This window comes from Eucyclogobius newberryi, unplaced genomic scaffold, assembly GCF_026437365.1.
Source record: "Eucyclogobius newberryi isolate DKJ021-1_F unplaced genomic scaffold, fEucNew1.0.hap1 SCAF_5, whole genome shotgun sequence".
Classification (NCBI taxonomy): Eukaryota; Metazoa; Chordata; class Actinopteri; order Gobiiformes; family Gobiidae; genus Eucyclogobius; species Eucyclogobius newberryi.
The window spans coordinates 209,920-231,368 of NW_027316167.1; the positions used below are offsets into that span (position 1 = coordinate 209,920).

The window sequence follows — 21,449 nt, forward strand, 5'->3', positions numbered from 1 at the left end:
TCTGCATGTGAGAGACACGTGACACAAAGTCTTCTACATGTGAGACACGTGACACAAAGTCTTCTGCATGTGAGAGACACGTGACACAAAGTCTTCTACATGTGAGAGACACGTGACACAAAGTCTTCTGCATGTGAGAGACACGAGACACAAAGTCTTCTGCATGTGAGAGACACGAGACACAAAGTCTTCTACATGTGAGACACGTGACACAAAGTCTTCTACATGTGAGAGACACGTGACACAAAGTCTTCTGCATGTGAGAGACACATGACACAAAGTCTTCTACATGTGAGAGACACGTGACACAAAGTCTTCTACATGTGAGAGACACGTGACACAAAGTCTTCTACATGTGAGAGACACGTGACACAAAGTCTTCTGCATGTGAGAGACACGTGACACAAAGTCTTCTACATGTGAGACACGTGACACAAAGTCTTCTGCATGTGAGAGACACGTGACAAAGTCTTCTACATGTGAGAGACACGTGAGACAAAGTCTTCTACATGTGAGACACGTGACACAAAGTCTTCTGCATGTGAGAGACACGTGACACAAAGTCTTCTACATGTGAGACACGTGACACAAAGTCTTCTGCATGTGAGAGACACGTGACACAAAGTCTTCTACATGTGAGAGACACGTGACACAAAGTCTTCTGCATGTGAGAGACACGAGACACAAAGTCTTCTACATGTGAGAGACACGTGACACAAAGTCTTCTGCATGTGAGAGACACGTGACACAAAGTCTTCTACATGTGAGACACGTGACACAAAGTCTTCTGCATGTGAGAGACACGTGACACAAAGTCTTCTACATGTGAGAGACACGTGACACAAAGTCTTCTGCATGTGAGAGACACGAGACACAAAGTCTTCTGCATGTGAGAGACACGTGACACAAAGTCTTCTACATGTGAGAGACACGTGACACAAAGTCTTCTGCATGTGAGAGACACGTGACACAAAGTCTTCTGCATGTGAGAGACACGAGACACAAAGTCTTCTGCATGTGAGAGACACGTGACACAAAGTCTTCTACATGTGAGACACGTGACACAAAGTCTTCTACATGTGAGACACGTGACACAAAGTCTTCTACATGTGAGAGACATGTGACACAAAGTCTTCTACATGTGAGACACGTGACACATAGTCTTCTACATGTGAGAGACATGTGACACAAAGTCTTCTACATGTGAGAGACACGTGACACAAAGTCTTCTACATGTGAGAGACACGTGACACAAAGTCTTCTACATGTGAGAGACACGTGACACAAAGTCTTCTACATGTGAGAGACACGTGACACATAGTCTTCTACATGTGAGAGACACGTGACACAAAGTCTTCTGCATGTGAGAGACACGTGACACAAAGTCTTCTACATGTGAGACACGTGACACAAAGTCTTCTACATGTGAGAGACACGTGACACATAGTCTTCTACATGTGAGACACGTGACACAAAGTCTTCTGCATGTGAGAGACACGTGACACAAAGTCTTCTGCATTTGAGAGACACGTGACACAAAGTCTTCTGCATGTGAGAGACACGTGACACAAAGTCTTCTACATGTGACAGACACGTGACACAAAGTCTTCTACATGTGAGAGACACGTGACACAAAGTCTTCTACATGTGAGAGACACGTGACACAAAGTCTTCTGCATGTGAGAGACACGTGACACAAATTAGCGGCGGTGGTTGGAACAGTTAAGGCTGGGGAGTTTTTTTGACGCCACCTACTGTAGTTGTGCATCTTCAAAGAATGTGTTTTACGATATACCGTTAAAAAAAAAAAAACGTCAGAGGGAGAGAGAGAGAGAGAGATGATTGTTGGATAAATAACCCTGGAATGTTCTGCAATTTAGATATCATTTTTCAAATCGACACAGGGAGAAATAAGTTAATACAAAAGCCTGGGATCTAAATCTTCTTATTGTGAGTCGATTGTGCTGACCACTCTGCCACAGTGTGGTCTGTACTCACATGGCTTTGGTGGAGGCCTTGACGACCGGCAGCAGATTCAGCAGAGCCTTCTCTGAGGGATAGCATTTCTTCAGGTCAAATTCCTCCAGGTCTGAGTCTGTGGACAATAAGACAAAGGCCAAGGCTGACCACTGAGCAGGAGACAGTTTATCTGCCTTCAGGCGTCCTTCTCTCAGGGTGTTTTGGATGTCCTGCACCAGACTGCGGTCGTTCAGCTCGTTCAGACAGTGAAACAGGTTCAGGCTTCTCTCTGTAGACAGACCCTCATCATTGAGCTTCTGTTTGAGGTATTTTACTGTCTTTAGATTGGTTTGAGAGCCACTTCCTGTGTGAGACAGCCGACCCTGCAGCAGACTCTGATTGGTCGGCAGAGACAGGCCCAGGAGGAAGCGCAGGAACAGGTCCAGGTGTCCGTTTGGACTTTGTAAGGCCTTGTCCACAGCAGAGCTGTAAAAGTCTTCTTGAGAGGAGTCTGATGGTGACAGTAGGTTCTCTCCAGAGCTGAAGAAGGTCTGATGGACGTGAAGAGCAGCCAGAAACTCCTGCACACTCAGATGGATGAAGCAGAAGACCTTGTCCTGGTACAGGCCTGGCTCCTCTCTAAAGACCTGTGTGAACACCCCGGAGTACACTGAGGCCGCTGCAGTGTCCAGCCCACACTCGCTCAGGTCACTCTCGTAGAAGATCAGGTTTCCTTTCTGCAGCTGCTCAAAGGCCACTTTTCCCAGAGACTGCACCATCTCCCTGGTCTCTGGAGTCCAGTGAAGGTCTGCTCCTGATCCCTGGTGATACTTGATGTTCTTTACTTTGGCCTGCACCACCAGGAAGTGGACGTACATCTGTGTGAGAGTTTGGGGCAGCTCTGGTCTCTGTTTGTTCCAGAAGCTTCTGTATAACTGTGGAGAGGATCCAGCAGAAGACCGGGATGTGGCACATGATGTGGAGGCTGCGGATGCTCTTGATGTGGGAGAGAACGAGTGTGACCTGCCGCTTGTCTCTGAACCTCTTCCTGAAGTACTCCTCCTTCCGCGGATCGGCGAACCCTCGCACCTCTGTCACCATGGAAACGCACCACTCAGGGATCTGATTGGATGCTGCGGAGCGCGTGGTTATCCAGAGGCGAGCGGATGGAAGCAGGCTCCCCCTGATGAGGTTTACCAGCAGCACGTTCACTGAGACTGACTCTGTGGGGTCACTCAGGGCCCGGGTTCGGCTGAAGTCCAGAGGAAGTCTGCACTCGTCCAGACCGTCAAAGATGAAGAGCACCTGGAGCTGATGGAAGCTGCAGAGATCTTTGGATGGACTGAAGAAGTGGTGCAGCAGCTCCATCAGGCTGAACGGTTTGTCTCTGAGCACATTGAGCTCTCTGAAAGTGAACGGGAACAGCAGCTGAAGCTCCTGGTTGGTCCTGCCTTCAACCCAGTCCAGGCTGAACTTCTGAGTCAGCACTGTTTTCCCCACGCCGGCCACGCCCCTCGTCAGCACGACTCTGATTGGTCCCTTTGTCTGTCCTCTCATTGGTTCTTCTCTGATTGGGAGTTCTTCACTTCTCCCTGAACCTTAGAACACAGACCTGTAAAAACATAAATCTGCATCAGACGTGTAACTGGACACACTTGGTTCAGTTGGAGCAGAGAGAGGTCTGGAGATGTTCTGAAACTAAACCCACTGTTACGGCCCCCGTCCTCCCTGTTGTGTGTTTGACTGTAAATGTTCCCTTCCCAACATGGCTGTGATGGGGGACATGTTAGTTTCCTGTTTCTACTTCCTGTTTCCTCTGGTTGATGGGCCAATCCACAGTCTTCACCTGCAGCCCCTCCCAGTATTTAAGGACACATGTTTCAGCTGCTCAAGGCCATTCGTCTTCTCGTTCATCAGGGCTGTGGTGGCAGCGCCTGACTTTGTGTTTGAGACATTTGTAGTTTGTTCGTTTGTTGTGTGTCTCCTCTTAAAGGCGGTATGGACGATTTTTCATCGATTTGAGAACGCAGGCGGAAGTGCACATGCCACTCCCCCGTGCGGACTGATACAACACACACGTGCGTTTGTTTATTAGCGCAACGGAGCGCATCGCATTGCTCGTCTCCCGTAGATTTCTGTCCATTTCTGAGTCAGCTCGATTTGTCTTTCTCCGTCTTCATTTTGCCCCGTACACTGAGGGAACTATATTATGATAGATCCATGCGCTTAGGCACGCGGAAACGAGCCTGACGAGGCTGCCGGTGAGCGGTAGGTGCGTTTTATGATTGATACGTGGCAGGACAAATGATTTATCCACGCCACGAGGAAATATGATACAAAAATTGCTGAATAAAAATCGTCCATACCACCTTTAAGTCACTTTGATTCTGTTCATGGACCTTTGTTTTGTTTGGCCTGTGTGACTCGTACGTTTTAGAGACATTTGACTTGTTTTCTTTGTCATGTTTGTATTTGTTCATTTACCTTTGAGTTCCTGTTTCTTGAACAAACTTTATTTCACAATTGTACATCTTGGTTTTGTGACTTCTTTTATCCTCACAGTTGTAACACTTTGAAACAGCAGAAACATTTGAATCCAGATAAGAGAGCTCTGGTCCACTTTCTGATCAGTGCAAGACAAGTCTTTATCAGCCAAAACAAGCTGTTTCTAATTACATTATATCTAATTGCTGCAAGTATATTTTAGGTAATAAATATGTTTACAATAGACTCAGTCAGTAAAAACGTGTGTAAATTTGTGCTTTAGCAGCACATCTTCTTCCTTGTACCTGGAGCATCTGGTTTAGAATGCTTTGGATGGGTTTGTTTCATGGCAGAGTGCGCCCTGAGCAGCAGACGTTACACAAATATAACACATACAAAATAGAAAATGAGCTAAAAGCCAAGTACAAAAGCCCACTCTCAGTACGTTGGTACTCAGCCCCCAAAATGTAGTCTTTGACTTCTCTGTTCGGGGTGTGGCTAAAGCCTCTACGCATGTGAGGGGCGTGGCTAAAGCCTGTACGCATGTGAGGGGCGTGGCTAAAGCCTCTAAGTTGTATGAACCTCTTTATGTCGTGCTTTGGCTTTGGATCATGTCAGACGCTTTATGAGCTGGAAATATCAGATTGTGGCTCTTGACAAAGCGAGTGCCATAAACAGGAAATAGCTGTTGCTAACGTGCTTTGCTAGCTTTGTGTTGCTAACGCACTTTGCTAGCTTTGTGTTGCTAACGCGCTTTGCTAGCTTTGTGTTGCTAACGTGCTTTGCTAGCTTTGTGTTGCTAACGCACTTTGCTAGCTTTATGTTGCTAACGCGCTTAGCTAACTTTGTGTTGCTAACGCGCTTTGCTAGCTTTGTGTTGCTAATGCGCTTTCCTAGCTTTGTGTTGCTAACGCGCTTTGCTAGCTTTGTGTTGCTAACGCGCTTTGCTAGCTTTGTGTTGCTAACGTGCTTTGCTAGCTTTGAGTTGCTAAGGCTCCACATAGTCGTTAGCATCAGTGGAAACGTGGCTTTACTGTTCTGCAGACGCTGGACCAGCTGCTCCTGGTCCATCCTCCTCAGGAAGTCCAGGGTGATGTTCAGAACCGCCTCTCTGCTCGGCTCCTCCTCCTCACTCTCAGAGCATTCTGGGTAATCTGAGGCCAGGAGCCTGTGGAGCCTCTGTAGCTGCTGTTTGACATAATCCAGGACCTGCTCCTCCAGACGCTGAAACACAGAGAACACAGAGGAGCAGGTCAGGCCCTGGGATCCACTCTGCAGGTGGAATCTCCTCTAGATGTTTCTGACCATGTGACGCTTTTGCTACAAACCTTGAAAACAAAGTCGAGGTCACAGTCTCCTCTGGGGCCCTCTGCGCTCTCCTCTCTGTGGGACAAACAAACCAATGATACAACATTACACTCTGTCCACTGCAGAACATCAGAGCCAACAAACCCCCGACAGGAGCGACAGGAGCGACAGGAGCAGAATGAAAAGTACTTACTCTGAATCTGGTCCTGGTTCTTTAAAAGCTGGAGGTGGATGTTTGGAGCGGTCACTCTTTAAGGACAGGTGGCTCTGTCTGGACCTGGAAACATCAGTCACAGAATAAACAGCAGAAGGTTCTAACCATCCAGTCCATACACCAGAGCTTCTCAAACTGTTTCTGCTGCGATCCCTTTAGGGCAGGGGTCCCCAACCACCGGGCTGGGGACCGGTACCGGTCAGCAACGTGTTTGCTACCGGGCCGCACAAAAAACAAAATAATCTCTCAGTGACGCATCTTCTCCGACGTGTCCCTCATGACACTAATGAGCTCATGACACTAATGAGCTCATGACACTAATGAGCTCATGACACTAATGAGCTCGTCTGTGGATATATCATGAAAAGCCTGATAGGAAATTGCCAATGAAATCCATTAAATATAATGTAAGTATATTATATCTCGGCTCTTGTCCTGCGTGAAAACATAACTGATACATGTATTATACATGTATTATACATGTATAATACATGTATAATACATGTATTATACATGTATTATACATGTATTATACATGTATTATACATGTATTATACATGTATTATACATGATACGTTATCGCGGATGCGTCGCATCAAACGCGCTGACCAAAAGTAGAACCAGCGAAACTGAGTGAAAAACAAGTCTTTGGAGAGCATTTTTGCAAAGGGGAAAAGACCAAGTGAGGAGCAGACGAGGAGCAGACGAGGAGCAGACGAGGAGCAGACGAGGAGCAGACGAGGAGCAGACGAGGAGCAGACGAGGAGCAGACGAGGAGCAGACGAGGAGCAGACGAGGAGCAGACGAGGAGCAGACGAGGAGCAGACGAGGAGCAGACGAGGAGCAGACGGGATCTTGGACACGTCGCCTGAGCCAGAATTCTCCAGCTGCTACTCGATCACCTGTTTTTACTTTTACAAGAGTTTGAGACTCCTTCCCGCGCCGTGACGGCAACAAGACAGAATTACCGAGCGAACTGAGATTAAACACAGTGCGGGTGTCATTGTTCTCCATCAGTCCTAATGGGACCGTCTCATCGCACAGAAACACGTGCAGGGCCCCCACAGCCTGTGGTGAGTTGAAATTTTTAGGCACTTTTTTTTCCATATTTCTGTGATGAGCTTCAGTCAGAAGAACAGTGAGGACACGTGGACCTGTACATTATGTCACTCACATTTGGATCTTTTGGTATGGAACAATTAATAATGTACAAACGCGTCTTTTCTGAGCTGAATTGAATGGAAGCCTAAGCCCCGCCCACTTCCGCGCAAATTAACCTGAGCACGACATAAACTGGCACCGGTCCGTGAAAATAAAACCTACATTATTCCGGTCCCTGGTGCAGAAAAGGTTGGGGACCCCTGCTTTAGGGCACATGTGTCAAATACAAGGCCCGCAGGCCAAATCCGGCCCACTAGACGTTTTAATCCGGCCCGCCGAACATTTCAAATTTATATTATAAAAAAATATATATATATATATATATATATTTTATTTTTTTAAAATCGATTCATAGAACCGTAGTTACATCCGTAACTGTTTTTATTGCTAAAACTACGCGTCCCACAATGCCGCGGCTGCCCCTCCCCCACGGGGCTCTGCTGCACTGCTGTGTGAGCTGCCCCTCCCCCACGGGGCTCTGCTGCACTGCTGTGAGGGAGAAGTGCACTTGAAGCACTTCTGAGCAGAAGTTTAGTGGTGTCAGTTCAGGTGAACAGAGAACTACAGACGTGGAAATGTTAGAACATTTAAAAGGTTTTTTAGATCTTGAGAAGTTTGTTTTGTTATAAAGTCAAATACAATATTTTTCAGTTCCAAATACCTATGACTAAATAAGATAAGATAATATATTCCTTTATTGTCCCACATGGGGAAATTTCATTGTTGCAACGCAGGAAGATCCAGAGGTAGATCCAGAAGAACAGATCACTTATAGGAAGTCTGAAAAACACTTTCAGTAGAAGATCTCCTATAAATAAATAAAAACTCACATAGACAAATAAATAAATAAATACATAAATAAATACCATGTCATGTGATCACGACAGTAATTGCACATGAATATGTGTCACGACAGCACATAGATTGCACATGAATTGCACATGAATTGCACATGAATTTCACAGTAATTACACATATGACAGAATTGCACATCAGTATTAGGTTAGGTCAGTATTGTGAGTGTTCAGGACTAACAGTGTTTGTTGTAGAGTGTGACAGCAGCAGGAAGGAAAGACCTACGAAACGTCTCCTTCACACAGAGGGTGGATCAGTCTCTCACTGAAGCTGCTCTCCAGAGAGGACAGAGTGTCCTGCAGGGGACAGAGTGTCCTGCAGGGGACAGAGTGTCCTGCAGGGGGCGACACTCTTGGTCCAGCATAGATATGAATCTAGCCAGGACCCTTCTGTCCCCCACCTCCTGCACCGAGTCCAGAGCACAGCCCAGGACGGAGCTGTGTCCAGCTTCTTCTTCTCTGTGATGACCACACCTACAGGAGCTGATGCACCACAGAGGAGGAGAAGGTCTTCAGGAGCGGCCCTGTCAGGAGTGACCCTGTCAGGAGTGGCCCTGTCAGGAGCAGCCCTGTCAGGAGCGGCCCTGTCAGGGGTGGCCCTGTCTCTCCTGAAGACCTGAGTCTCCTCAGGAGGAGGAGCCGACTCTGGCTCGTCCTGTTCAGTCTGTGTTATGAGTCCAGTTTGTGGTTCAGATGAAACATCAGGTCCTTGTGTGAGTCACTGTCTCAATGTCCCGTCCCTGGATGTTCTCTGGTGAGGGGGGCGTGGCCTGTCCCGTCCCTGGATGTTCACTGGTGAGGGGGGCGTGGCCTGTCCCGTCCCTGGATGTTCACTGGTGAGGGGGGCGTGGCCTGTCCCGTCCCTGGATGTTCACTGGTGAGGGGGGCGTGGCCTGTCCCGTCCCTGGATGTTCACTGGTGAGGGGGGCGTGGCCTCTCCTTGGTCTTCTGCGTTGATGAGGAGGAGGTTCCACAAAGTCCTGCTCCAGTCCTCTGTCCTCTGTCCTCTGTCCTCTGTCCTCTGTCCTCTGTCCTCTGTCCTCTGTCCTCTGTCCTCTGTCCTCTGTCCTCTGTCCTCTGTCCTCTGTCCTCTGCATCATCGTCTGTGATGAGTCCCATGATGGCAGAGTGGTCAGTTTAAATGTTTGTCTCTGTAGATCATCTCTGAAGTTGTAATGACATAAACTGAAGCTCAGTGTTGGTGAAATGACACTTGGTTTTTCTAAATACATTTCAGTAATTTTTTTAATCGATCCAGTAATTGCTTCTTAACAGCGTCGGCTTTATAAAGATATTTATTTCTTATATTTCTAATGGTTTTATGTTTTACGTTATGTTCGGCCCAAATGTATTTGACACATGTGCTTTAGGGGAGAGTTCACGCCCTCCAGAGATGATAAAGTGATCAAATAAAACACATGCACTTTTACTATAAATGTTTAAATTAACATAAAATACACAACAATAATGAGTTTGATTTAAATTACATTCATTTGTAGTAAAAGTGTCACTCTCTCTCTCTCATGGTTATAGGAACTCTGAGCTGCACATGAGAAGGTTCTGGGGACTTACTCTGAATCTGGTCCTGGTTCTTTAAACTCTGGAGGTGGAGCTATAGAGCGGTCACTCTTTAAGGACAGACTGGTGCTGCCCCCTGGAGGCGGCTCCTTCACACTGTCACTCACACTAAAGTCTCATTGATCCAGAACTGGTCACTTATAGAAATAAGTCCTTTAAATACAATGTAAAGTTCCTTTAATCTGGCGTTTGTGTCACATTAAATGTAATTTATGAGTCATAAAGTTTAATGTGATAAAACTGCTCTAGAGAAACAGAGACTCATTTATGAAGAAATGACTTGTTTGACCTGATCAATAATCATCAAATCTAGAAGATCATTCTGTCTCAATGGATTTAAACCAGGACTAAACCAGGACTAAACCAGGTCTAAACCAGGACTAAACCAGGACTAAACCAGGTCTAAACCAGGACTAAACCAGGTCTAAACCAGGTCTAAACCAGGTCTAAACCAGGACTAAACAAAGACTAAACCCTAAACCAGGTCTAAACCAGGACTAAACCAGGTCTAAACCAGGACTAAACCAGGTCTAAACCAGGACTAAACAAAGACTAAACCCTAAACCAGGTCTAAACCAGGACTAAACCAGGACTAAACCAGGACTAAACCAGGACTAAACCAGGACTAAACCAGGTCTAAACCAGGACTAAACCAGGTCTAAACCAGGTCTAAACCAGGACTAAACCAGGTCTAAACCAGGTCTAAACCAGGTCTAAACCAGGACTAAACCAGGACTAAACCAGGATTAAACCAGGACTAAACCAGGACTAAACCAGGACTAAACCAGGATTAAACCAGGTCTAAACCAGGTCTAAACCAGGTCTAAACCAGGACTAAACCAGGTCTAAACCAGGTCTAAACCAGGACTAAACCAGGACTAAACCAGGACTAAACAAAGACTAAACCAGGTCTAAACCAGGACTAAACCAGGACTAAACCAAGACTAAACCAGGTCTAAACCAGGTCTAAACCAGGACTAAACCAGGACTAAACCAGGTCTAAACCAGGACTAAACCAGGTCTAAACCAGGACTAAACCAGGACTAAACCAGGACTAAACCAGGACTAAACCAGGACTAAACCAGGTCTAAACCAGGACTAAACCAGGTCTAAACCAGGTCTAAACCAGGACTAAACCAGGTCTAAACCAGGTCTAAACCAGGACTAAACCAGGTCTAAACCAGGACTAAACCAGGTCTAAACCAGGTCTAAACCAGGACTAAACCAGGACTAAACCAGGACTAAACAAAGACTAAACCAGGTCTAAACCAGGACTAAACCAGGACTAAACCAAGACTAAACCAGGTCTAAACCAGGTCTAAACCAGGACTAAACCAGGACTAAACCAGGTCTAAACCAGGACTAAACCAGGTCTAAACCAGGACTAAACCAGGACTAAACCAGGTCTAAACCAGGACTAAACCAGGACTAAACCAAGACTAAACCAGGTCTAAACCAGGACTAAACCAGGTCTAAACCAGGACTAAACCAGGTCTAAACCAGGACTAAACCAGGTCTAAAGCAGGTCTAAACCAGGACTAAACCAGGTCTAAACCAGGACTAAACCAAGACTAAACCAGGTCTAAACCAGGACTAAACCAGGACTAAACCAGGTCTAAACCAGGACTAAACCAGGACTAAACCAGGTCTAAACCAGGACTAAACCAGGTCTAAACCAGGTCTAAACCAGGACTAAACCAGGACTAAACCAGGACTAAACCAGGTCTAAACCAGGACTAAACCAGGACTAAACAAAGACTAAACCAGGTCTAAACCAGGACTAAACCAGGACTAAACCAGGATTAAACGAGGTCTAAACCAGGTCTAAACCAGGTCTAAACCAGGACTAAAGCAGGTCTAAACCAGGTCTAAACCAGGACTAAACCAGGTCTAAACCAGGTCTAAACCAGGTCTAAACCAGGACTAAACCAGGACTAAACAAAGACTAAACCCTAAACCAGGTCTAAACCAGGACTAAACCAGGACTAAACAAAGACTAAACCAGGTCTAAACCAGGACTAAACCAGGATTAAACCAGGACTAAACCAGGACTAAACCAGGACTAAACCAGGATTAAACCAGGTCTAAACCAGGTCTAAACCAGGTCTAAACCAGGACTAAACCAGGTCTAAACCAGGTCTAAACCAGGACTAAACCAGGACTAAACCAGGACTAAACAAAGACTAAACCAGGTCTAAACCAGGACTAAACCAGGACTAAACCAAGACTAAACCAGGTCTAAACCAGGACTAAACCAGGACTAAACCAGGATTAAACGAGGTCTAAACCAGGTCTAAACCAGGTCTAAACCAGGACTAAACCAGGTCTAAACCAGGTCTAAACCAGGTCTAAACCAGGACTAAACCAGGTCTAAACCAGGACTAAACCAGGACTAAACCAGGAATAAACCAGGACTAAACCAGGTCTAAACCAGGTCTAAACCAGGTCTAAACCAGGTCTAAACCAGGTCTAAACCAGGACTAAACCAGGTCTAAACCAGGTCTAAACCAGGACTAAACCAGGACTAAACCAGGTCTAAACCAGGACTAAACCAGGTCTAAACCAGGTCTAAACCAGTAATAAACCAGGACTAAACCAGGTCTAAACCAGGACTAAACCAGGAATAAACCAGGACTAAACCAGGTCTAAACCAGGTCTAAACCAGGTCTAAACCAGGTCTAAACCAGGACTAAACCAGGACTAAACCAGGTCTAAACCAGGTCTAAACCAGGTCTAAACCAGGTCTAAACCAGGACTAAACCAGGTCTAAACCAGTAATAAACCAGGACTAAACCAGGTCTAAACCAGGACTAAACCAGGACTAAACCAGGTCTAAACCAGGTCTAAACCAGGTCTAAACCAGGACTAAACCAGGACTAAACCAGGTCTAAACCAGGACTAAACCAGGTCTAAACCAGGTCTAAACCAGGACTAAACCAGGTCTAAACCAGGTCTAAACCAGGTCTAAACCAGGTCTAAACCAGGTCTAAACCAGGACTAAACCAGGTCTAAACCAGGTCTAAACCAGGTCTAAACCAGGACTAAACCAGGTCCAAACCAGGTCTAAACCAGGTCCAAACCAGGTCTAAACCAGGTCTAAACCAGGACTAAACCAGGTCTAAACCAGGTCTAAAGCAGGTCCAAACCAGGTCTAAACCAGGTCTAAACCAGGTCTAAACCAGGACTAAACCAGGAATAAACCAGGACTAAACCAGGTCTAAACCAGGACTAAACCAGGACTAAACCAGGAATAAACCAGGACTAAACCAGGTCTAAACCAGGACTAAACCAGGTCTAAACCAGGACTAAACCAGGTCTAAACCAGGACTAAACCAGGTCTAAACCAGGTCTAAACCAGGACTAAACCAGGTCTAAACCAGGTCTAAACCAGGTCTAAACCAGGTCTAAACCAGGACTAAACCAGGTCTAAACCAGGTCTAAACCAGGACTAAACCAGGTCTAAACCAGGTCTAAACCAGGACTAAACCAGGTCTAAACCAGGACTAAACCAGGACTAAACCAGGACTAAACCAGGTCTAAACCAGGTCTAAACCAGGTCTAAACCAGGACTAAACCAGGACTAAACCAAGACTAAACCAGGTCTAAACCAGGACTAAACCAGGACTAAACCAGGACTAAACCAAGACTAAACCAGGTCTAAACCAGGACTAAACCAGGACTAAACCAGGTCTAAACCCTAAACCAGGTCTAAACCAGGTCTAAACCAGGACTAAACCAGGTCTAAACCCTAAACCAGGTCTAAACCAGGACTAAACCAGGTCCAAACCAGGACTAAACCAGGACTAAACCAGGTCTAAACCAGGTCTAAACCAGGACTAAACCAGGACTAAACCAGGACTAAACCAGGTCTAAACCCTAAACCAGGTCTAAACCAGGACTAAACCAGGACTAAACAAAGACTAAACCAGGTCTAAACCAGGACTAAACCAGGACTAAACCAGGTCTAAACCAGGACTAAACCAGGACTAAACCAGGTCTAAACCAGGACTAAACCAGGACTAAACCAGGTCTAAACCAGGACTAAACCAGGTCTAAACCAGGACTAAACCAGGACTAAACCAGGTCTAAACCAGGACTAAACCAGGACCAAACCAGGTCTAAACCAGGACTAAACCAGGACTAAACCAGGACTAAACCAGGTCTAAACCAGGACTAAACCAGGTCTAAACCAGGTCTAAACCAGGTCTAAACCAGGTCTAAACCAGGTCTAAACCAGGACTAAACCAGGTCTAAACCAGGACTAAACAAAGACTAAACCCTAAACCAGGTCTAAACCAGGACTAAACCAGGACTAAACCAGGACTAAACCAGGACTAAACCAGGACTAAACCAGGTCTAAACCAGGACTAAACCAGGTCTAAACCAGGTCTAAACCAGGACTAAACCAGGTCTAAACCAGGTCTAAACCAGGACTAAACCAGGTCTAAACCAGGTCTAAACCAGGTCTAAACCAGGACTAAACCAGGTCTAAACCAGGTCTAAACCAGGTCTAAACCAGGACTAAACCAGGATTAAACCAGGACTAAACCAGGACTAAACCAGGACTAAACCAGGATTAAACCAGGTCTAAACCAGGTCTAAACCAGGTCTAAACCAGGACTAAACCAGGACTAAACAAAGACTAAACCAGGTCTAAACCAGGTCTAAACCAGGACTAAACCAGGACTAAACCAGGACTAAACAAAGACTAAACCAGGTCTAAACCAGGACTAAACCAGGACTAAACCAAGACTAAACCAGGTCTAAACCAGGTCTAAACCAGGACTAAACCAGGACTAAACCAGGTCTAAACCAGGACTAAACCAGGTCTAAACCAGGACTAAACAAAGACTAAACCCTAAACCAGGTCTAAACCAGGACTAAACCAGGTCTAAACCAGGACTAAACCAGGACTAAACCAGGACTAAACCAGGACTAAACCAGGACTAAACCAGGTCTAAACCAGGACTAAACCAGGTCTAAACCAGGTCTAAACCAGGACTAAACCAGGTCTAAACCAGGTCTAAACCAGGACTAAACCAGGTCTAAACCAGGACTAAACCAGGATTAAACCAGGACTAAACCAGGACTAAACCAGGACTAAACCAGGATTAAACCAGGTCTAAACCAGGTCTAAACCAGGTCTAAACCAGGACTAAACCAGGTCTAAACCAGGTCTAAACCAGGACTAAACCAGGACTAAACCAGGACTAAACAAAGACTAAACCAGGTCTAAACCAGGACTAAACCAGGACTAAACCAAGACTAAACCAGGTCTAAACCAGGTCTAAACCAGGACTAAACCAGGACTAAACCAGGTCTAAACCAGGACTAAACCAGGTCTAAACCAGGACTAAACCAGGACTAAACCAGGTCTAAACCAGGACTAAACCAGGACTAAACCAAGACTAAACCAGGTCTAAACCAGGACTAAACCAGGTCTAAACCAGGACTAAACCAGGTCTAAACCAGGACTAAACCAGGTCTAAACCAGGTCTAAACCAGGACTAAACCAGGTCTAAACCAGGACTAAACCAAGACTAAACCAGGTCTAAACCAGGACTAAACCAGGACTAAACCAGGTCTAAACCAGGACTAAACCAGGACTAAACCAGGTCTAAACCAGGACTAAACCAGGTCTAAACCAGGTCTAAACCAGGACTAAACCAGGACTAAACCAGGACTAAACCAGGTCTAAACCAGGACTAAACAAAGACTAAACCCTTAACCAGGTCTAAACCAGGACTAAACCAGGACTAAACAAAGACTAAACCAGGTCTAAACCAGGACTAAACCAGGACTAAACCAGGATTAAACGAGGTCTAAACCAGGTCTAAACCAGGTCTAAACCAGGACTAAAGCAGGTCTAAACCAGGTCTAAACCAGGACTAAACCAGGTCTAAACCAGGTCTAAACCAGGTCTAAACCAGGACTAAACCAGGACTAAACAAAGACTAAACCCTAAACCAGGTCTAAACCAGGACTAAACCAGGACTAAACAAAGACTAAACCAGGTCTAAACCAGGACTAAACCAGGATTAAACCAGGACTAAACCAGGACTAAACCAGGACTAAACCAGGATTAAACCAGGTCTAAACCAGGTCTAAACCAGGTCTAAACCAGGACTAAACCAGGTCTAAACCAGGTCTAAACCAGGACTAAACCAGGACTAAACCAGGACTAAACAAAGACTAAACCAGGTCTAAACCAGGACTAAACCAGGACTAAACCAAGACTAAACCAGGTCTAAACCAGGACTAAACCAGGACTAAACCAGGATTAAACGAGGTCTAAACCAGGTCTAAACCAGGTCTAAACCAGGACTAAACCAGGTCTAAACCAGGTCTAAACCAGGTCTAAACCAGGACTAAACCAGGTCTAAACCAGGACTAAACCAGGACTAAACCAGGAATAAACCAGGACTAAACCAGGTCTAAACCAGGTCTAAACCAGGTCTAAACCAGGTCTAAACCAGGTCTAAACCAGGACTAAACCAGGTCTAAACCAGGTCTAAACCAGGACTAAACCAGGACTAAACCAGGTCTAAACCAGGACTAAACCAGGTCTAAACCAGGTCTAAACCAGTAATAAACCAGGACTAAACCAGGTCTAAACCAGGACTAAACCAGGAATAAACCAGGACTAAACCAGGTCTAAACCAGGTCTAAACCAGGTCTAAACCAGGTCTAAACCAGGACTAAACCAGGACTAAACCAGGTCTAAACCAGGTCTAAACCAGGTCTAAACCAGGTCTAAACCAGGACTAAACCAGGTCTAAACCAGTAATAAACCAGGACTAAACCAGGTCTAAACCAGGACTAAACCAGGACTAAACCAGGTCTAAACCAGGTCTAAACCAGGTCTAAACCAGGACTAAACCAGGACTAAACCAGGTCTAAACCAGGACTAAACCAGGTCTAAACCAGGTCTAAACCAGGACTAAACCAGGTCTAAACCAGGTCTAAACCAGGTCTAAACCAGGTCTAAACCAGGTCTAAACCAGGACTAAACCAGGTCTAAACCAGGTCTAAACCAGGTCTAAACCAGGACTAAACCAGGTCCAAACCAGGTCTAAACCAGGTCCAAACCAGGTCTAAACCAGGTCTAAACCAGGACTAAACCAGGTCTAAACCAGGTCTAAAGCAGGTCCAAACCAGGTCTAAACCAGGTCTAAACCAGGTCTAAACCAGGACTAAACCAGGAATAAACCAGGACTAAACCAGGTCTAAACCAGGACTAAACCAGGACTAAACCAGGAATAAACCAGGACTAAACCAGGTCTAAACCAGGACTAAACCAGGTCTAAACCAGGACTAAACCAGGTCTAAACCAGGACTAAACCAGGTCTAAACCAGGTCTAAACCAGGACTAAACCAGGTCTAAACCAGGTCTAAACCAGGTCTAAACCAGGTCTAAACCAGGACTAAACCAGGTCTAAACCAGGTCTAAACCAGGACTAAACCAGGTCTAAACCAGGTCTAAACCAGGACTAAACCAGGTCTAAACCAGGACTAAACCAGGACTAAACCAGGACTAAACCAGGTCTAAACCAGGTCTAAACCAGGTCTAAACCAGGACTAAACCAGGACTAAACCAAGACTAAACCAGGTCTAAACCAGGACTAAACCAGGACTAAACCAGGACTAAACCAAGACTAAACCAGGTCTAAACCAGGACTAAACCAGGACTAAACCAGGTCTAAACCCTAAACCAGGTCTAAACCAGGTCTAAACCAGGACTAAACCAGGTCCAAACCAGGACTAAACCAGGACTAAACCAGGTCTAAACCAGGTCTAAACCAGGACTAAACCAGGACTAAACCAGGACTAAACCAGGTCTAAACCAGGTCTAAACCAGGACTAAACCAGGACTAAACCAGGTCTAAACCAGGACTAAACCAGGACCAAACCAGGTCTAAACCAGGACTAAACCAGGACTAAACCAGGACTAAACCAGGTCTAAACCAGGACTAAACCAGGTCTAAACCAGGTCTAAACCAGGTCTAAACCAGGTCTAAACCAGGTCTAAACCAGGACTAAACCAGGTCTAAACCAGGTCTAAACCAGGACTAAACCAGGTCTAAACCAGGACTAAACCAGGTCTAAACCAGGACTAAACCAGGACTAAACCAGGTCTAAACCAGGTCTAAACCAGGACTAAACCAGGACTAAACCAGGTCTAAACCAGGTCTAAACCCTAAACCAGGTCTAAACCAGGACTAAACCAGGTCTAAACCAGGTCTAAACCAGGACTAAACCAGGACTAAACCAGGTCTAAACCAGGACTAAACCAGGACTAAACCAGGACTAAACCAGGTCCAAACCCTAAACCAGGTCTAAACCAGGACTAAACTAGGACTAAACCAGGACTAAACCAGGACTAAACCAGGACTAAACCAGGACTAAACCAGGACTAATCCTTCGAGTCATTTCTGTTACTTTCACTTTCACTTTCCTGTAAAAACATGACTAAAACTGGATTAAGATATAAATTAGGCAGTGAATTAAAGTCACTCACGTCGTGTCTCTTCTTGGTCTCACTTCTCAGTCTGAGGAGGTTTTTCTGCTCCTTAAAACTCCATAGAAGTCTCTAAAGTGTGAAATAAACGCGGAGCAGAATCTGCGTCAGGGTGTTGGTCTTTCACATGCCGCTGTCTCAAGACCGTTACTTCTGGACTTTCTGTCCCGGTGATGAGTGACGTGTTGTGTTGGTCCAGCGGTCAGAGACACGACTGTACGTGCAGAGGTTCCTCACATCGACTCCAGACGTGAACTCCTCATCTTACATGTTGTTCCCTCGTCTCCTAACTACAGATAGTAACAGCTAGGATATAAATATGCATGTATTATAATTATTAGACAAAATTGAATAATTTCCTCAACATCGACCATTTTAATCTTGGCAGTTTTTTTTGAGCAAATGACCAGGATGACCATCAAGAGCCCTGTTAGTTCAGGGGTTAATGCTGCATCTGTAGTGAGGAGACGAGGGGACAACGTGTGTCGATGTGAGGAACCTCTGCATCAGGGGGTCCAAACCTTTTTCACTGATGGCCGCATTTTGAAACTTCTACGGGGCAAAAGCCACAAACAACCAGACAATATCGAATTTGTTGAATGACAAAGTGATTCATTCAAAATGTTGCATTTGACATAGTTTTGATGCCTCCACCTTTAACGTGGAACATTAATATTGGGTTGGTATAACATCAAAATGCTTCATCTTTCCAATTTTACAGTAAAACCCACTGCTTCTTGTTGTTTGGATCAACTTAGCAGGAGGGCCAACAAAAATGTGTCTAAATGCCGCAATTGGCCCCCGGGCCGTAGTTTGGACATGCCTGCTCATTACAGCCGTGTCTCTGACCGCTGGACCTCGCTGGACCAACACGTCACGCCATTCATCTCCGACACAGGAAGTCTAGTGTCCAGAATCGGGGTGACGGTCTTGAGACAACCGCATGTGACAAGTCACAGGCTTCTGTTCGCTTTATCTACTTGTACCACGCAGGGCCACGGAGGGGCCGCGCAGGGCCACGCAGGGGCCGCGCAGGGCCACGCAGGGGCCGCGCAGGGCCACGCAGGGCGCACGCAGGGCCCACGCACGCAGGGGCCACGCAGGGCCACGGAGGGGCCGCGCAGGGCCACGCAGGGGCCGCGCAGGGCCACGCAGGGCGCACGCAGGGCCCACGCACGCAGGGGCCACGCAGGGCCCACGCAGGGGCCGCGCAGGGCCCGCGCAGGGGCCGCGCAGGGGCCGCGCAGGACCACGCAGGGGCCGCGCAGGGGCCGCGCAGGACCACGCAGGGGCCGCGCAGGGCCCGCGCAGGGCCACGCAGGGGCCGCGCAGGGCCACGCAGGGGCCACGCAGATGACCAGGAAATGGGCTCGTTCACGTTGTAATTGTAATGACACGAGCCTGACACAAGAGGGAGTGTTTGCAGGACAATGAATCATCGCGTTGATGTTGAAGCTCGATCCACAGCGGGGATGTCACGTGTCCGATCGAGGGGAGCTGTCTCTTCAGCACCACGCACGCGCATGCACGTATGACACGTGATCACTCTGTATATCTCACATCTCTAAATATCACAATGTACAAATGATTTACACAACAATTATCTTTGTTTCGTCCATATTAAGGTTGTTTATTTAATTTGATATTTTCTATGATAAATATTACAGTTTTGTGTTTGTTGGACAGTGTCATTGTTCCTCACACAGATCTTCAGTGTCATTGTTCCTCACACAGATCTTCAGTGTCATTGTTCCTCACACAGATCTTCAGTGTCATTGTTCCTCACACAGATCTTCAGTGTCATTGTTCCTCACATAGATCTTCAGTGTCATTGTTCCTCACACAGATCTTCAGTGTCATTGTTCCTCACACAGATCTTCAGTGTCATTGTTCCTCACACAGATCTTCAGTGTGTCATTGTTCCTCACACAGATCTTCAGTGTCATTGTTCCTCACACAGATCTTCAGTGTGTCATTGTTCCTCACACAGATCTTCAGTGTCATTGTTCCTCACACAGATCTTCAGTGTCATTGTTCCTCACATAGATCTTCAGTGTCATTGTTCCTCACACAGATCTTCAGTGTCATTGTTCCTCACATAGATCTTCAGTGTCATTGTTCCTCACACAGATCTTCAGTGTCATTGTTCCTCACATAGATCTTCAGTGTCATTGTTCCTCACACAGATCTTCAGTGTCATTGTTCCTCACACAGATCTTCAGTGTCATTGTTCCTCACACAGATCTTCAGCGTGTCATTATTCCTCACACAGATCTTCAGCGTGTCATTGTTCCTCACACAGATCTTCAGTGTGTCATTGTTCCTCACACAGATCTTCAGTGTGTCATTGTTCCTCACACAGATCTTCAGTGTCATTGTTCCTCACACAGATCTTCAGTGTCATTGTTCCTCACACAGACCTTCAGTGTCATTGTTCCTCACATAGATCTTCAGTGTCATTGTTCAGATCTGGAGAACATTCGTTTCTCCTTCTCCTCTGATGACAGTGATCTGACCTTCTCAAACACACACATCTTTTCCATGACCATGGGATGTGTCTTTCCACGTGGTTGTTTCAGATGTGAAGCCGCTCACTGCGTCAGTCCAGTTCTCACCTGCAGCAGTTCTCCAGAAGGAGGCGCCACCACAACTTTTTAAGTGTTTGACTGATTCCAACTCTTAAAGAGGATTTAATGAGTAAAGAACTGATTTGGCTTTAATTGTTGTTTCTCTTCACTTCAGAGTCGTTTTGGTTTCTCTAGGGTCAGAGTTAAACATTTCTGTTTAGACCTGGTTTAGACTGTAACGTTAAACGTGATAAATACATGTAGTTTAAACATCAAATCAAAATCAAATCAATTTATTTTTGTAAGGCCCAAAATCACAACTACTGTTGCCTCTGAGGGCCACAGGGAGAAATGAATCAACAATGTCTGTGGTGGCGAGGGACGATGTCCCAGGGTCCTCTGTCCTTAGACTCTCCTTCTCGGCCAGGAAAAACTACAAAAAAAACCTTTTTGGGAAAAAAGCGTAGAAACCTGGAGGAGTTCCAGTGAAGGAGAGATCCCACTCTCACAGACGGACACGAGGAGACTGGAGCTGGACCCACTCTTCAGGCAGATGAGGGACCGACTGAGGCGAACTGGACCCACTCCTCAGGCAGATGAGGGACCGACTGAGGCGAACTGGAGCCACTCTTCAGGCAGATGAGGGACCGTCCACACGGGGCAGGGACCACTTCACCAGGGGAGGGGCATCTGGGTCCACAGGTCCTCAGGAGTGAGAGAAAGAAAAGAAGGCGGTGAACAGTTTGCAAGTGGAATCAAAAAATAAATATTGTTTGATAGCATAAGTAGTCAGAAGAAGAAGAGGA

General features: G+C 46.1%; 1 pseudogene; it reads right to left on the reverse strand.

Annotated features, from left to right (window-relative positions):
* Positions 1-1,994: 1,994 nt before the first annotated feature.
* LOC140381528 (protein NLRC3-like) lies at positions 1,995-6,624 on the reverse strand (annotated as a pseudogene).
* Between the last annotated feature and the right edge of the window lie 14,825 nt (positions 6,625-21,449).